The 17,938-nt window shown below is 42.3% G+C and overlaps 1 long non-coding RNA gene across 1 annotated transcript in view; it reads left to right on the forward strand.

Annotated features, from left to right (window-relative positions):
- Positions 1 to 17,938, forward strand: part of LOC106901232 — a 117,595-nt gene that overhangs the window by 93,853 nt on the left and 5,804 nt on the right. Inside the window, exons 7-8 of the long non-coding RNA XR_001414287.1 lie at positions 2,830 to 2,955; positions 8,268 to 8,399. This is a non-coding gene — a long non-coding RNA (uncharacterized LOC106901232). The remainder of the gene's footprint in view (positions 1 to 2,829; positions 2,956 to 8,267; positions 8,400 to 17,938) is intronic.

Consider the following 17,938-nt stretch of genomic DNA (forward strand, 5'->3'; position numbering starts at 1 on the left):
CCAACAAGTGGCCCTGAGTCTTGATACGCCAGTGGTCAAGACAAGACATGCCAGGTATGCACACACCTGAGATTTGCAAAACACTGCTGGTTCCCACAGTAAAGACACAGCTTGAGAGAATTCTCTGATCAGATTGCTGAGGTAGTGCAAGGGCCAGAGGTAGCATATTTATCTGAACTGAATAGGAGCAATCAAGGGCTGGGGAGATAAAAATGATTTTATGGTGAGTGTATTATAACAGCAGAAACTCCTTCAGTTCTTTCATTTTATCCACTTGGATCAAGCTGTTTGGAAGCATTTAATGTCTTTTGTTGCATCACATCAGAAAAAAGATGAAAAGAGGAGAATGCTATGCTCAACTCTTGCTCACTGGGTTTATGTTGAATTCACTGGGATCTGAAGCAGAACTCATTTTTAAAAGTGTGCAGACCCTGAAATATAGTGGAAGCTATGCTTCTAAATTCCCAGCAAAGACTGAGCTTACTTATATCTTTTTCCAAAGCGGTGTGCAAATATGTAAGTTTACAGACAATTATCATAGTTAGGTTTTCAACGAAAGCTTAGTTCTTACTTGTCAAGAACAAAAAGACTTAAATATGTTTACAGATCAGGCTGCTGGTGACCTCCATTTTCCATTTTGTAATGTTTAACATGCAGTTTCAATGTTTGGAATTTTTGCTTAGCAGGCTGGGAGCCGCACTAAAACTTTTTTTAAAACAGTCTTAATAGCTTAAATGTTAATTGGAGTTTCTGTTGGGGAGGTTGAGATTTAAATGCTGCTGATACAGCTTTACATGGAGCAAGGTAACAATTAGGACAATGTGAAATATGTCCTGATGTTGCATCAAAATGAAAATACGGAATGCTACCAAACCTAGACTTGTGTGGGGCACCACAGAAGTGTGTTGTGTAATATCCATGGAGTAATGTCGTTACCTTGCAAGGCAGAAGACGATTGAATAAAACCCACATCAACCCGCTTTAGCTGTTTCCAATTAGGAAACACTGGATATTGTTTTTCATAGCCCCACTTTATGAAGCGCATGTTATGATAATTGTCAAGCACTGTGATACTTCTTCTTATTTGGTAAATCTTGTACATGTGGATGAGATATTATTTTTCCATGGATATGTTTATATGAATTGCAGCCAGTGCCTCTACCTAGAAAACTATGTCAATGTAATGCAATGTTATGTAAGCTTTGTTCCGGTTCTTATATGCTGCACATCACAGGGTTGAATGTCTTCCAGAAGTCCATTAAGTGACGGGATTGTCATCTGCTACATATGGTTTTCTCTCTCTCGTTCTTTCCAGAGGTGACTTTTGTGCTCTTTTTATTTTCAGTTACATTTATTACATTATCTGTACGTGGTTCTGTATGTATTTATGTGACTCACATTCAGAGTAGAAGATAGTGAGCTTTGTGCTGGGGATAATTCCAGTGGGAACTCATCCAAAAGCCTGAGACTGGCCTGAGAAAGCTTTGTTTTCTGCAGAGCTTTCTTTGGAGATGCATAATCCCACTGCACCTGCACGATGTCTATTTTTCCTCATCCTGTTGCTCTCTGTAGGTGACCTTCCACACAAACTTCTGAATCCCTTAGGAATAAGAAAGCAACACTTAAAGTAACACTGCAGATTAAGTACGGGTCTTAGACCTGCACCCATTCAGGGGGGGTTCTCACAGCAGCTGTGTCTCGTCCTTGCACATTTACAGTGCTGATTCTCTGTAACATATAATGGTGAGGAGGATGGCGGGACCCAGGTTAGAGTGCTCCCAAGGGGACCCCACACTGGAAGCAGTGTTGCTGTAAGACATTCCTCCCCTCCTTTCTTTCATCCTTTCCAGCTTTTTCAGGCTGAGGTCTAACACTGAGTCTTCAAATTTGGGTGTTAAAGCTGAAGCAGTGGCTGATACGTGACACACAAATGATTATTAGAGTAGCACAAGCCCTTTTGACCAAGTATTACTGCTGTGTAGTTTTTTTGTCTGTGGGATTTTTCCCCAGCTGGATATTGCTTTTGAACTGAAATGATCTGCATGTCTCATAGGAGCTGAGCTGTCTGGAAAACATTTTGATCAAATTCCAACACAGTTTTTCCAAGTGTGTTTCTTTTGCCTTTTGCTTGCTACTTCCTGATGCTGTTTATCCAAAACACCACCTGCTGTCAAGGGCAATGCTGGCCATTTGAAACGTCTCCATGTCCATGAAGCAGCTGTACCTATTAGGGTTGATTTCTGCAATGAATTACCAAGTGTGTGTAATTTAAAACCCACTCTTCTTCTCTCCCCTCCTACCACCACTAGTCATCTCATTTCATCTGCAAGCAGTGATGGAATTAGGTTGCCAAGAACCTGGAAGGTTTGCTTTCTCTATATCAAATTTAACATATATACGTAGGGCTTATGCAAGAAGAAGGGCATTTTTTCTGTTTTCCTGCTATATCCTATAAGCATGGAATCTCTTCTCTTTGTGAATAGCAATATTAACTATTAATTTCAGTTTATTTGCAGAAGAAGAAAAAAAAAAAAGGAATGAAGACTAAGCTTGGGAGGTATACCATACGAAGATACAATTCTCAAATAAATATTTTTAAATTGCAAGAGAGTCTGAACTTGGGACTGATATGCAAGAAAACACCCTAGGTTTACATATGGTGGTCTGATTCAAAGTGAAACTGAGAATATAGTTTTGCATTAGTCTGTGCTATGTTTGGATCAAGCATAGAGGGAAGGAAAGAGAAACTGAATTATATGAAAGTAGAAGTGGACTCCAACATATTAATAATTCCCAAAATAATTATTTATTTTTTCTTTATTTGTTCAGGAGATCCTCAAGTACCTTGGAACAATGGAAGAGTGTTCATAGTGGATTTGAACATGAGCTGCCAGCAAGCTGGATGAATGGTGTGACTGTCACATCCATTGAATGTTCTGGAGCTTTCCTGACAAGGTCTTAATTTTCTGCCAGTACAGACTGATTTTGTTTTGAAATTTTTTGAGACATTATAAAATTGTCTCTAAGCTGTATCTGCAACTTAAGTGATTTGTGAGGGCTAATGTAACTCTTTGTTCCAAACACAGCTCTCTACTTTTTTTCCCTCCTTTTAGCAAGTATGAACATATTTAAGTTTTAGAAAGCCCTGAAGTAATTATTACAGCTGTATTTCACCAGTGGATTGCATGGACTGCTCAATGTCTGTAAGTGATGAGACCTTTTCAATACAGAGATCCCAATCACTGTAAGGTTAACATTTAACCCTTCAAAGAATCCTGGTACTGATTTAAAAGTCATAAGAATGGGAAATTTAGGGGACAGCATTTTAAAGTTGTATTTTATGTCATATTGCTACAATCTTCTCATCAAATACACTCGTCTTTATAAATCAGTTTTTCCACTTCCATTCTTCTCTCCAGGTTCTCATATCTCTCATCAACCAAGTTTGTGAAACTGGTCTTTGCAGAATTCTGTTAGAGCAGAATGTTGGTTCTTGGAATATTTCTGAACAACTCGTAATGGAGAGATTAAATATTGAATTAAGTGAGGCTGTTTCAAGAAGGCTTTTACGTTATTTGAACAGCTCCAAGACTTCCTTACTTGGCTGCCCTGCAACAAAACACTTGGTTTTAATATTTTCTGGGGTTACCACTAGATATTACATTTGGTGTCAAAGTCTGTGTCACTTGCTTCGGTCTGTGAAAATCTCTGAACCTCACTTAAGTAAACACTTAACAAATATATATATTGCATACTTGGCAGTGGAGAGATGCCACAGTTAGATGACAGAGCCACCCTATGAAAAGGGACTTGCCATGCATTCCCAAGGGGCACATCTTATTAAAATAAAATATAAGGAAAACAAGAACACATCAAGAATAGTGGCCTATGTATTTCAAAGGCAATGAGGTATGCCAAGAAAAACATTGCAGTCATGCTTCCAGCTTAAAAGAATGTTTGAGAAGCTTTTTTGAAGCTTTCTACTTCAGTTTCAGTTTGGTGCCAGTGTGGATTTTCAGGCTTACAGAATTATTTTTTTGTTAATTTAGACACTATATAGAAAATACAGAATTAAGAATAGGCATTCCTAGTATTGGAATCCATTTGTTATCCACTCCAAAAAGACATGGAAAAAAACCAGGGTGTCCTGGAAGAGAAAGAAGGAAGGATGTCCTAGAAAATAGCTTAAAAAGCCAGAACATCTATGTTGGCATTTGTTGAAAACCTAAAATAGAAATTAGTCTTTTTTTTTTTTTTTTTTCCCAATAACAATAGCTAAGGGGGATGCTGGTGAAGAAACCCCTTGTTTTAGTAACCTGAGATCAGGCATAACAGTCTTAGCTGCAGTGGAGCATATACTGTCTCTTTAACAACATTACACAGCAGCTTCTGCTGGCTACATACTATATAAGATCCATTTTGCTGAATATTCTTTCTTGGAGCAATTATTAGCAGAATAGGAATGGCACAGTCTTTGAAAAAAACAAAAAAACCCCGTCTTTTCAGACCATGTTGTTATGGATAGTCAGGCAGGAATAATGCTGTCTGGCTTTAGGTGACATCTGGCAAAAGGTGACTTCCAGAAAAGGTAGCTGGTTTGGACAGGAGTGAACTGCAAACCAGCCAAACTGAGTAGTGCTCAGAAGGGAATATAAAGTCCTGTGTTGCCATCTGTCCCTGCTCTTAAGAGCACAGCAACATTTAGTGCCTCTACTTGGTTGCCTGCTTAGGCCGTTACCTGAGCATCTGTTTTGTTTTCCTGGATTTCTGTATTCCCACCAGCGAGGGGGAATACGGAACTCCAGAAAGTGAATCGATCTAAATTAAAGGAGTACCCTTACCCAGCTATTAAGCAGGAGGGGAAGGAGGGATTCTGTGCTGTTATTGCTCTGTGCAATGTGCTGCTCACCCTGGCCCCCTTGACATCTCCAGTTTTCTTCTCTTTCCCTTTGTCTGCATTTATCTTGTGACAGCACATTTTGTTTCTTTACCTGTCCCTGTGTGATAGAATAATGTCCAGTTTTGTAGCTTGAACTATGCAGTTGGTTCCATGTATTTCCACAGATTAGAGGAACGTGCTCATGGGTCTTAGATAGTGACATTTGTGATGGGCTGGGAGGCATGGATTAGAGCTGTGTGTTCAGCCCCAGTAGAGCAGGAAGCCTAGGGCACCCCAGACCAGACAGCTTCAATAGGATAAAACTAGCTTTCCTGTCTTCACCAGGTTTTTTCAATGTGGTACATAAAACAACCAAACCAAAGCATTGGAAGTGAGCAGAAAACGTAATTTCTATAAGAAGTTCTATAATCAAACAAAAACTTTCTGAAAAATAAACACATTTCTGGAAATTATTTAAAAAATTATATCACGTTTTGTCTTCCTTTCTCTGGAAAGCGTCTGAAGTTTCTTAAGCCACCTGATGGGAAGCAGTGAAAGCCTAAGGTCCTGTAGGCTGCTATGTCAGGGAAAAACGTAACTACCCCTTAAAGATGTATTTCATCCTGCCTCTCATATTACTAGGCTCTTTTCTCCACTGGGTATTTGTAAGTTACACTGGTCTTAGAATACAAAAAAAAACCAACAACCCCAAAGAAAACCAGCTGAGCTAATTTCAAAACCTTTTATTTGACAAATAATGTTTGAATGATAAAAAGGCTGTCAGATTGATGCAGTATCAGACAGGGGAGGGAAGGTACATTTCCCCACCATTAGATACTTAAGATAGGCATTCATGATGTCCTTGCCAGCCCAGCCATTGAATCTTGTGGCCTCAGGCTGCCTAGGCTTCCTCTGTGGGTATCAGAGAGTGAGACTCCTGGACAAGGCAACTGAATACACCTGAGTTAAGAGAGTCCTGATCAGTCAGCAAAGGAACCTCTCCCTCTCTGCTGGATATCGTGAGAATTGCTTGCTTGGGAGGTACCTAAAATTAGGTGATGCCCATTATCTTTTCTATTTGAATTTTTAAACAACTAATAAATTGTCTCAAGTCTTCTCTGAAATATCATGGAGACACTTACTTTCAGTTGGCTTCATTTCCCAGGAGGATAGTTTTATTTCATTCATTCTCCGAAATTGTCTTTACCTAGTTTTCACATCCCATTCCTGGCACCATTATGATCATCAGAACAACACTTCATGATTTGGCCTTATCATAGGCAAATCAAAACTGAGGTACAGTGGCAAATAATGCATACTAAATTTAAACATCAAGGCAAATTGTTATTTACATACAAGACAGCTTTATTGTTATGATCATTTATTTATTGCACTTCTAGCGTATTGGGAGCTGTGCAGCACATATTGCTAGGTGTGCTCTCTGCCCTTTGAATACTGATATTTTGGAATTCTCTTGAGAATGAAAGGCTGGTTGATCTATTCTTGAAGCTTGACAGACGATATTCTTATTTATCTTTTTAAAATGAGAAAACAAAACGTAATCACCATTCTTTCTGAGCATCTGGAAAAATGTGTATAGCAGACATGAGCAGTTGCAACTCCCTTCCTCTGTTAATCACACTGGGTAGGAATATTTACAGGTTTTATGATCTGACTGCCTTCTTCACGCAATGTAACTCACCACCACAGCTAGGGATAAATACTGCAGGGAAGGTACTCCGAAAGGTGAAGTATACATTCTTCTTCAAGGTGGTGCATTTCTCTGTTTAATAAACCTGGTTCACAGCTCCCAACAGCTATAGCCAGTCATTAATAATGTAATCTGTGTCAGCCCGTAGGGCCTGGTAGCAGAGCAATTAGGACACCTGGCTGCAGAGCCCGAGTCATGAGCACAGGCTGCTCTCCGTATGCGTGCTGACAGTGGTTCCCGAGGGATCCTGCTTTAAATGAAGGCTTAGTCACTCAGGCTGGCAAGTGGAAGGTGGGCAGGAGTGATGCCAACAGGCTCACGCCTGTCCTTGCTGTTTTTTGCAGAAGTGGGCGTGCTTTTAACTGTATTTACCCAGGTCTCATCCCAAGACTCGGGGCGGGGTGGATGCATTGTAGGTGTATGTCACTGCCCTCTTATGGACACAGCCAGTGGTGATGGGGAATGTATTCTCAGTGCCCCCCAAATGCTTCACATTTAGAAAGCCTCTGTGCATCAAATGGTGGCAGCCTTAGCTTTCACAGTAGTAAGGTGTAAAAGCAGCATGGGCTGTTGCTCTGCCATTCTGGAAGGGGAACAAGCACACCAAATCACCCAACTGATACACATTTATTATAACACAGTGGTTATAATTTGGAGGAACACCAGCCAAAAGCTAACCACAATTCTTAATGTTCCCCAGGATATTCTGTTGGGCCCCACTGGAAGCAAGGGCATCCAGTCAACAAATAATGTCTTTACTATGTTTTGCTGCATAGACCCAAAGCTTTGTCTTGCTGAAGGTGGCCACTTGGTGCCCTCTTACTCAGATGCACAGGCTGTCCTTGAAGCATGTTATGAAAGCAATATAGAATAGGAAAATGGTATTATTTGCAAGCAAACTGAATAACAGTATAAAATTTGGCAGGGTAGCATTGTGCAGTCAATTGAAACCAAGACATATTAACTTCTATGTTAAGGGAAAGAGCGTATGTATTCTTAGCTGGCGGTAAACTTCATTGCCTATAGTTTTAGGCTGCTATATTTTCAGTCTCTTTTTAAAAAAAGGTATTATCAAGTCCCAGCTCCATTAGACTGTTCGTGACATCTTGTCAATCTCTTGGAACTCTGGTGTCTGTGCTGGATCGGGCCTTGATCACCACTTCTTGTAATCAACAGCTGCTGCTTTTCTCTGTACCTGTGCCCTGCCACCTAAGGTGCCCATCGGTCAAGGGCAGTTACATGCTATAGCTCCCAGTCTGGTGAATTACTGATGCTAAAGAGGGGAGACCCTGCTGCCCTGCTCTCCCCTGCTCTGTTCCTGCCTCTTCAGGCTGCATAGTCCTGGCAGTCCTCTCCACCGTCTCCAGGACTTATCTAAGTGTAGAGTGCCCTGACTTAACTTGGCAGCACTAAAATAACCCCCAGAGAAAACCAAAGTATAGCTTTTTGCTGCTTAGTATGTTGAATTGGCTTTATTGTACAGACAGAGCATCAGAAGTTACCCGAGAGAGGAGCTGAGGCTGTGTGGTTGGGAATGGGGATACAGGCAAGGAAGAGGGAGAAGGAAAGTGGAGAAGCAGGACCATTGCATCCTGAGCCAACCAGCTGTTAAATCTTCTCTGCTACACATCTGGCTATACTCATAGCATCTCAGCACTTCTCTTTGTCTCTCACCAGGCTTACCTTATACCATGCAGTGGAATTGCCATTTTACAGGAGAAGGAACAGAGACAATCAGTGGGTCTCCCAGAGCTACGCAGATTAGCTGAGGCAAGGCAAGGAATTGGAGTCAGGTGTCACAAACCAGAGGTGAGTGTCTGAACCACTGGCCATTCCTCCTTACCAAAAGGTGCAACTAATCTTTCTTCCTCCCTCTTCATTCCTGCTCTTATGTGGTAACTGTACTTCTGCTTATGAGCCTACAGGGGTATTTTAATACTGCACTGCAAAGGCAGAGGTTCAGTATCCATCTTCTGTCCTTTTATCCGTGAACTATTGCAAATAATCTTCTAGTTAGGGAGTAAAATGAAAGTTGCCTTCCATTTGTTGCTGCCCTGCTGTTGTCTGACTAGTTAGCTGCCAGTCTTCTAATTCCTAAGTTAAATGAGCTAGCATTTGGATTTCAAAGTGCGAAACCATGTTCAGCCTATTCATATCCAGGAATGCTTCTACTTGGAGTTTTTATTAAATTTTTCTTTGTAGTCAGGTTTGGTAACATGAAAATATATTACGCCTTTTGAAAGCATCAAGCTAACATGCACCGGAGATTAGCTTGTTTCTAAATAATAATCACATGACACTTAAAAGTCACTGTGCAGACTGTACATGACACTCAGAGACATGTTTAAAAGCAGTGTAATCAGCTTTCAGTCTGGTCTTGCACTTCGCATGCATTTAGAGTAAATCAGACAGAAATATTCTATTTGCAGATCTTGCTGAGATCTCTTTAACTACCCACTTGTAAAATCTTTTAGTAGCATGGTAAAAAGACAGAAAACAGTTCATATAGCATCTTGACAATAAAGCAATGCACTGAAAGTAAAAGCTTCTGAATGATGATATATTAATTGCATTTCATATTAATCCCAAATTTTTTTTTTTATTGTCTGCATTTCGCTCAGTAAACGTAAGCTCTTCCACTTGTGGAGCTTGTGCAAACAGACTGCACTTCCCTTGCCATATTCCGTGAGTGTGTTTGCAGTATGGAATACTTGGTATCCACAATACAAGCTGCGCTATTTAGCTGTGATTAGTTACTTAAGTCATTTGTTATTATTTCCATTACCTAACTGGGGGTGAAGAATTTATAATTAGCAGGGTGAGTTTGGCTTTCTGAATAAGGCAGTAATTTGTGGGATGGGATTTAGCAGAGAAGTAGAATTAGGACGTTTTCCCTTTTCTTAATTATACAGGTCTTGTCCATAGAATCAATCCTAGAAAATTAAGTTACTCTTAATACTTTAGGAAGGGAACATACTAATTTTAAATACTGCATTCTATTTAAAATTAACTCAACTGTGCTCTTGAGAGTAACTGTAAGAAATACTGTCAGTACAGGGTTTGGTTTATGTCAGTCCATATAAAACATGTGTATTGTGTCTATTAAGTACTTAGATATCTTTGATGTGTGGGCTGTGGCTCTCCTAGTCACCCTTCAGTTTGAACTTGTAGTCAGTGATATAGCTGTAGGCAGAGGCTAAAGGTTTCGTACAGGGTTCTAGTTAAAGCCACTCCTTGCTATTAAAGCAGCTTTTCTGTACTACTTCTGTCGTACATGTGCTGAAATGAATTAGGAGTTTTGACAGCTAGGAGCCAGGAGCTTATTCCTACTTCCACATTTGGTAGGACTGGAAGTCTTTATAGGGATACATTTAATGCTTAAGTCAGGACTAGTTGGAGACCTCAGCTTCTGCTGAATCTCTATGGGAATATTATACTCTGGTTAGGAGTATAACCCTTAAATGTGGGCAGATCAGTGTCAATCGTGTAGTTTTAAAAATAAACTCAAGCTGCAGTATTGGGTTGATTTTAGTAAGCAACTCAAGTTTTAATTCGATTTGTATTTGGCTTTCAAATTGCATTTTGAACTCCGGCCAGTAGAAATGAGAGACTGAGATTGGACTCAAGAGTGACAGGGCAGTGCATCTAGCCTTTCACTGGTCGGCGATGAGCGTGAAGGTTTGAGTAGCGCTTGCAGGGCAGTCTTGATCTCTGATGGGCTTGTACAGAAATGGTAAGTTAAATGTCGGGATGAATTATCTTCAGGGGGTGCTTGTTGCTCTTCATGGACTACACAGGAAGACTAGCGGCATCTGACTTCCAACTCAGATGTCTGCATTAAATACCTACTGCTAACTGGGATGAATCAGGTCCTTTTTGCGTGTTGGCAGGAGCGCTAACGAGGATCAATTGCCTGGATTTTCAGCACATCAGTAGCAATCTAATACTACTCTGGAATTTACTTAGATTGTTTTGATTAGTGGTTGCTCTCCTTGTCAGTTATTTTGAATAACATTTTGAATCCTTTTGACAAATATGGAAGTACTGTGAAAATAGGAAAGCTGGAGCCAAGGTAGATGAGTTCATTCCAGCTTTGTTCAGGCTTGATCCAATTCTGAAGCAAGTGCCTTTCCACAAAATGTTGGGTGGAGACACCCCAGGTTCTGTAGCTCAGCCAGTCTGGCTATTTCAGTTGGAAAATTTTATTTCTTCTGTTCAGGCCAACTTTATGCTTCCTTCTTCTTTCTAAAACAGTTGTACAGATTCACCTGGTTCCTATACATTTGGTAGAGTTTTCCCAATAAGTTCAGTGGGTACGAAAATAATCAATAAGCACTATCTGTCATGCCTTTCATCTTTCATCTGCAAACAGCTGTGGTCAGCTGCCTCCCCCGTGTACAGAAGAGGAAACTGTAGTTGTAAAGGGGCTTGAACAGGAATTGAATCTTGCTTCTCTGAGGGTTGGGCTTGGCACAGAACTCATTAATCAGCAGCTCTGGCTCAAGCAGGCATTTTCCTTGCTCTTTCCCCCTCCTTTCCCTTCCTCCTCTTGGCTGCTTGTCATTGTCTGGATCTCCCTCAACCATGCTAGCACATTTGTGAGTAGGACTGCAGAATAAGTTGGACTGGGGAACCATTCCAGCTAAAAGAAAGATTATTATATTGGAAGCACAGATTATATTTCAGCTGAATCACTTCCTTAGGAGACTACATAAATGTTTGTGCTGGGAGGGCACTGTGAGCACCAGGATTGGAGGTGAAGTAGGAATGGCTTCAGCTGGCAAAAGTGTCATGGCTGCCAAAGCCTCAGTCCCAGGAAGGGGCTCAGAGTGCACGGGCAAACCTGATCGAGTGACCTGATACAGTATTGGTGATGGACTTGCTTTGACCAGGGGATTGTATTAGGTGATCTCCAGAGGTCCCTTCCAACCTCAATTATTACTGGCATGCCCTTACACACCAGGGTGAGATGTAAGGGCATGCCAGTAGCTGTGGCAGGGGGCCACAGCTGGGCCTGCAGGTCCCTGGTGGCGACAAGTAGGAGTGTGGAAGGTAGGAAGAGAAGCACCACAGTAGGATGGTCTGGGAGAGGGATGCTGCCAAATATTCTTGTGACAGCTCTGCCTGCATTTCTTGCATGCCTGCAAGCATTGCATATTGACACAGGGAGAGGCACGTAAGTGCATTCCTTACGAGCCGACAGCAAGTTATCTGCAGCAAGTGAGGGATATTTTACAGAAACTGTACTTCAGAGAAGTATAGTGGAGGGTCAAGACTTCTTAGGTAGCTCAGGGACGTAGTCTCAAGGGGAATTCCCTGGGGGCAGACCTGATCCCAGCCAAGATCTCAAGCCAGATGGCCCTTTTCTCCATGCCAACACAGCTGTTCATATCACCAGGTGAGAGACCGGACTGGGAGACTGATGCCACTGAAATATAATGTGTTCTTTATTATGTCCATGGTGAGGTTGACACAGCAACCCTGGCTCAGAGCTGCTTTTTAAAGGCTCAGCATAGTCTACTGCATGGTCTCTTAGATTTCTGTTTACGTCTTGTCAAGCAGCTCTTGCTGGTGACACAAGTCTTTACACATTTCCCTGCCTACCCTTTGACTTGTCCTCAGAGAAGATCCTGTGTAATGACCAGCCCCTGTCTCCTTTGAGTGTGGTGAGACAAGCTGTAGTCACAGCACCTTTACTTTTTCCCAATGACTTCACTGGCGAGACAAATCAGTCTTGAAGTTAAAGGAAGCCAATGAGCCTTTGCACAGCTGGCATGATACGTATTGGTTATTTGAACTAGAGAGGGCAAAATCCCTTGGGCCTGTTGCCCAGGGTTTATGAGTTTATTTGGGGATGTCTGACAGCTTGCTGTCCCCAGCTCTGTGCCTCACCCTGGACGTAAAAGGTGCCTCTGAGTCAGCTGCTGCATCACCTCGGTTTACATCATGGTTATGGTCTGGGGTATAATAGGGCTGATTCATGTTGATTCATCGGCAGCTCAAATGTCCATGCGGTCTGTGCTAGGCAGAAGGCTAAGGCATTATTTTTCTCCTTTTGTCCTATCAGTCTCAGGCATTCCTACTCTCCACCACAGCCCTTAGCCAAGCTTGAATATGGAGAGATTCACTGTTCTGCAGAGTTTCTGCTAGAAATTCTTCCTTCTCCCCCCAGCACCCTTCTTTCAAGGGGCCTTCTTGGGTCTTCGCATCAGCTGCAGAAACAGAGTGTCTGATGGGTCCTCACTGTGCTGCCAGCCTGTGTGTGTCTGCAGGGTGTTGCCCCCTTCAGTTCCTCATGGCCCATAGAGGCAAATACTTGAGAATTTTCCTTCCCTTGCCTTCCTTTTCCCCTTGCTCAATGGGCTCCTAACCTGTTCTTGTCCCTTTTAACCAGGCATGCAGAACTGGAGAACACTTTGACACCACAACATTAAAAACTTTGCAAAATGTTCCTGCATTTTCTACACAGCAGCTGTGGACAAAGCTCACAAAATGCCGTGTTATTATGTACCACAGGGGAAAACACTGCCTGTTGTACACTGGCTGCTTCCTTGCTACAGAGAAAGCTCCTTTCTGACCCGCTGGTGTTCTCCTCAGGGTGCTGATACCCTAAGTGGTTCTCAGCCTCAACCCATCGCTTTCCTCCTTCACCCTACAATCAACCTTTCATTCCCATCCCTGCTTCCCCGCTCTGCCTCTGTGGCTGTGTGCCAGGCAGCTGGTTGAACCCTATCACTGAAATGATCAAAGCTGAAGGGAACTTTATTTCTGAGGGTTATTTGTAATCCTGATGGCTGCAGCGATATAGTCAGCAGCATCGTGCTGTTAGCAGACAGAGAAAGCGGTTCTGGCTGGACAGGAATATCTCTGGTAGCTTTGCCTTGCAGAAAACAAAATTTTGTGGAACTGCTCCTGCCTGACAGGGGTCTGTCAAAGGATTTTCAGTGTAATGAGACTGGGGGATCCAGAAGATCAGCTCAGTGAGGCCTTAAGGAGGTGGTGGGGCAGGGTGAGAAGAATGAGAAGAAAGGTAGAAATGAATGTATGAAAGTTCAGTAGGTCCAGAGAAGGCTGGGAGTGCTGTCAGAATGGAGATGGGGTTAGAGAAAGCTTTACTGGGGGTGAGAGAGATGAGCATCAAATTGAGGAGTGGGGTGTTTAAGGGAGGTGTCATATCTTTTACTAGGCAGATATAGCTAGAAAAAGCTCTGACATACTTCTAAGCACACTGACTTTTCAGTGACCTGAAGATGGGCTTGTGTACCTGAAAATCTCTCTGTTTTTGTCTCCCAAATACTCAGTTAAAAACTGGGACCTGTCCTTACAAATATTGCCATGGCTATGTCCTGAGCCCGTCACAGCTCCAACAGCCACACTATTACAGCCAGAAGTAAAGACAGAATGAAACTGGGGAAACTGGCAGTTGAATTGGAGGGAAAAATCAAAGGCACTTCTTCTTGCTGGCTTTCCCAAGGATGTGTTAAAAACAGGCCTCTGACTTCCTTATGCAGTCTCTGCCCAGCAGTAGATTTTACATTCCCTAGGGTCCCTAGAGTTCAAACCCATTTAATGTCTAAAAATGCTCGCCTGTTTGTTGCGTAGCTGAATCCCACTTGTCTTTCTTCAAAATTAGCAGAGCTACCCAAATGGTAGAGATGACCAGGACCATTCCCTCCCTGTTATCTTTGTGCATGATTTCCTCCGATCTTCACTGGATAAACTGCCTCAAGCTAAATGTGTCCATCAGTGTGTGTGTCAGAGCTCTGTCCCCAGGCTTGTCGCAGCACAGGTGCTGCGTGAGGGAAGTCCCTTTGCATGTGATAACATATGGCCTTCCTGTTTCTAGTATAGTGACGGGTAAGTGATGGTATATGATTTCAGGGAAGACTGCTGGTTTGCAATCTACTCAGGAAATTGTAATGTTTGCTTAGACTCTATCCTTAGTCTGAATATATTAAGCCCACTGGCGAAAAGATAGCCGCAACTTAAGTTAATTGTACAGTTGCTGGAAACGATAAAAGAAGAGTTCTCTTTGTAGTCAGTCCTCCCACTCATGGGATCAGCTAGTTTCATATCCTTACTATCTCACACCACAAACCAGCGGGGGGAAAACAGTAATTCTTGACTCTTTTTTTGAAGTGGAAGAGGCAAGGGAAGGACATTTTTGTATTCTGCACAGCTTTATTTAGCAGCAAGTTTGCATTTAACTGCAATTTTCAAGTGTCTCACAAAAGATTATCACACGCATCCTGAGAAATATTGGCAGTGGAACTGTCACTTTATTGTGAAGAAAGAAAATGGGGCAAAAAGGAGTGAAATCGAGGAAATTAATGTCAGGACTTTCTGGGTCTAGTTTTAGGCTTAGTTTATTATAAACTGTTAAATGGTGAGGTGAGCCATTTTCAAAAGGCTTTTTGATAAAATGTGATCAAATGGTAATGCTTCCAGACTGTTTCCTCCCATTTACAATACAGGGCTGTGGAATAGGTAACCAGGCACTACTCTGTCTCATCACTCCTCAAATCTGGAGAAAGTGAGAGAAGGACAAATAGGCTGTTTGCCTCTGAAGTCCTAGCAGTTGACTCCAAAGGATCCCTGAGCATGTCGTTGATAGGAGAAAGCTCTATTTTGGGTGTAAGGGCACGGCCTTGGAGATGATGGATTTGTCCTCAAATGCAGGCAAGAATGCTGTGCAAAATACTTTTCCCTGGGCATTCAGAAGGAACCTTCAGTAGCTCTGTGCCTGTTTACTCCCCAAAACAGGGGTTTCTGTGTGCTTTCTGAGGATGAATGTTGGTGAAAGCAAATGCCAAACCATGGCACCACAGTAAGGTCAGCAGAGCTGCTGACAGTCAATCCTGTCCTTACAGAAACCTCCTTTCAATTGCAGCACAAGTATTTGTATGACCTTGTGGGAACTATATTGGAAAAAGTGCGTTTGTTTTTTTTTCCCAGGGGCTTTTTTTCAGCTGGATCGGTTCTCTGATCTGGTTCACCATGTAGCCACACAAATATTTATGATGGCACAGTACAACAGATTATCTGGGAGATGATATGGGAGTGGGAGAAAGTGCGGACTGCTTTATTGGCATTCGTGTTCACTTAAAAGAATACCAAACTGTAGCTTAAAGAAGAAAGGAATAGCAGTGGGATGACACATCTGAGAAGGGAGTTGAGGCATGTGCATTATTCCCCAGAAATGAAAATACAGCTTCAAATGGTGCAATTACAGGGAAGATCAGCTAACACAGCCATTTCCAAATGATGCAATCTGCAGGCAGGGAGATTTTCAGTATTTTGGTTGCTCTGAAACTACAATTCTAGGGGGCTGGGAAGTGAAAGATACAGATGGTGGATCCAAACAGCTGCAAAAGCAATGGATGTGCATGTGAATGACCCTCCACCACCATGTGATCGGCAAGATCTGAAGTGAAATCCTATGTGGGATTGTTTTGGATAAATACAGTGGTCTCTGTGTGTTTGTGTGTGTGCATGGTACAGGCTGGGATTCTGTGAGGGGTTCTTATGTGGTTTTCTTCTCTTGAAGGTGCTTGTTGTGGGTTTCTTTTGAAGATGGTTGTCACCAGAAGGAGAATATAATGCACAGATTCATTTACTACTATTTTTTTACTAAGCTGTGCTACTTGCCTTCTGGGCCCTGCACACTGCAATAGCACAATAGCCTGGCCAAGTCTCATGTTGCCAGTGTTCACCCTGACTTCTGTCACTTGGCACTTGGGCTTGCCTGGCCTTGGGACAAGGGCCCTGTCTTTACCTGCCCATATTCCCCAAAACAGATTTTGCTGTGCCTTTAATGGCCTCTGGCATTTGCTTTAATATGTCTGGGTTTTATGCCAAAACAACCTAGTTCCAATGCATCCAGGTGGAGAGGAGAGAAATTCAATAACTGTTGTTTTCTGCTTCGTGAGGCTCTACTGCATTTTGTAAAACCCTTCAGAGATAATTCCCAGTCCAGAAGGGAGCTCACAACGTGCTTCACCGTTGTTGGCTGATGCACTCGCCAAGTCTGTTCAGAGCCTTACAGCTACACGGATGCTGAAAAGCTTTCCTGGACAGAGGTCCAAAAATGCTGGGCTGTGTCTCTGCTGCAGTCTCAAGCACCAGTTTGTATCTGCTCTTTTACTCCAGGACCCAAGGTATAACTTAGAGACATCCAAGCTAATTTTGAACGTGTTAGCTCAGCTGCCTATAGCAGTCTAGCTAAGGGAGCAAGGAGTTCACCAAAAATTTCCTGTCAGAGAATCAAGGTAAATTAAAAAAAATATGAAAAATTGAGGTAAATCAGTGCTGAGCTCCATGGTGCTGCAGGTTTATGGCTGTCCCTGCCCCAAAAGACCAAATTTTGGGTCTTTTCACATGGTGCAGTATTTTTGGGGATGTCATATCATTACATTGTGAGGGACTGTGCTTCTTGCATACTACTGAGGTAAATATCCCCTGTTTACACCTGCCTTTTAAAGAATTTTCTACCCCACTGTCGTATATAGTGTCATAATTGTACATGAGGTAGAGATAAAGGCTTTTCTGCTCTGTAGTCCGTGTTGCAGGATGATGGACTATGTGCAAGTACTTTGACTCTAGACTAAATGCCAAGTCTGATTTAGTATGGCACTTCTTGCATTAGTGTTGCCAGGGACACATGAACCAGTTCCTTTCAGAAATGTTTTTTAATGAATGAAGTTCTGAATATCCAAGTGACTCTTCATTATTCACTGGTACTTCATTTCAGTAGATACAGTTTCAGTCAGTCAAAATCTCCCTAGCTTTTAAGTGAATGATGTTATTATACCTCCACTTCTTCAGAGGCTCTCAGGATCTGTGGTGAGATCAAAGATGTCAACCACCCTGTGATCTTCATTAAAGGGGAAAGACAACAGGGAGAGGGCTGGCTCAGGCAGTGAAAAGATCTTTTAAAAATCTTAGTCTCTTCAGACCATAGTAACAGAGCAATGATTCTTGATTGGATGCAGGGTAAGAAGCAGAACGGCGCTGGAATCAGACAATTTGGTAGTTCCCTTCTTTCGTGCATGGGGAAGGTCCTTCCTGGAGCATTACAAATTCTTTGTTGCCCCTGCATTTAACAAGATTGTAGGAAACCTGATGGGAAAGAATGACCTTGGGAATAGGTTTACAGTTCCAACTACTTCCAATTTGACAGGATTGCTGGGCTTTTAAAGCCATGAATGAAAAGGAAGCAAAAATTTTATCTTCATCAATTCCAGGAGCAGAAGGACCAAGATCGTTTTTCTTAGTAATCCTGCACCTCCACATGACAGTGTGAGGGCTCTGAGGGCACCCCCAGCCCTGACTGACCCTTCCCAACCCCC

The sequence above is a fragment of the Calidris pugnax genome, unplaced genomic scaffold (assembly GCF_001431845.1).
Source record: "Calidris pugnax isolate Ruff unplaced genomic scaffold, ASM143184v1 scaffold44, whole genome shotgun sequence".
In the NCBI taxonomy this organism is placed as follows: Eukaryota; Metazoa; Chordata; class Aves; order Charadriiformes; family Scolopacidae; genus Calidris; species Calidris pugnax.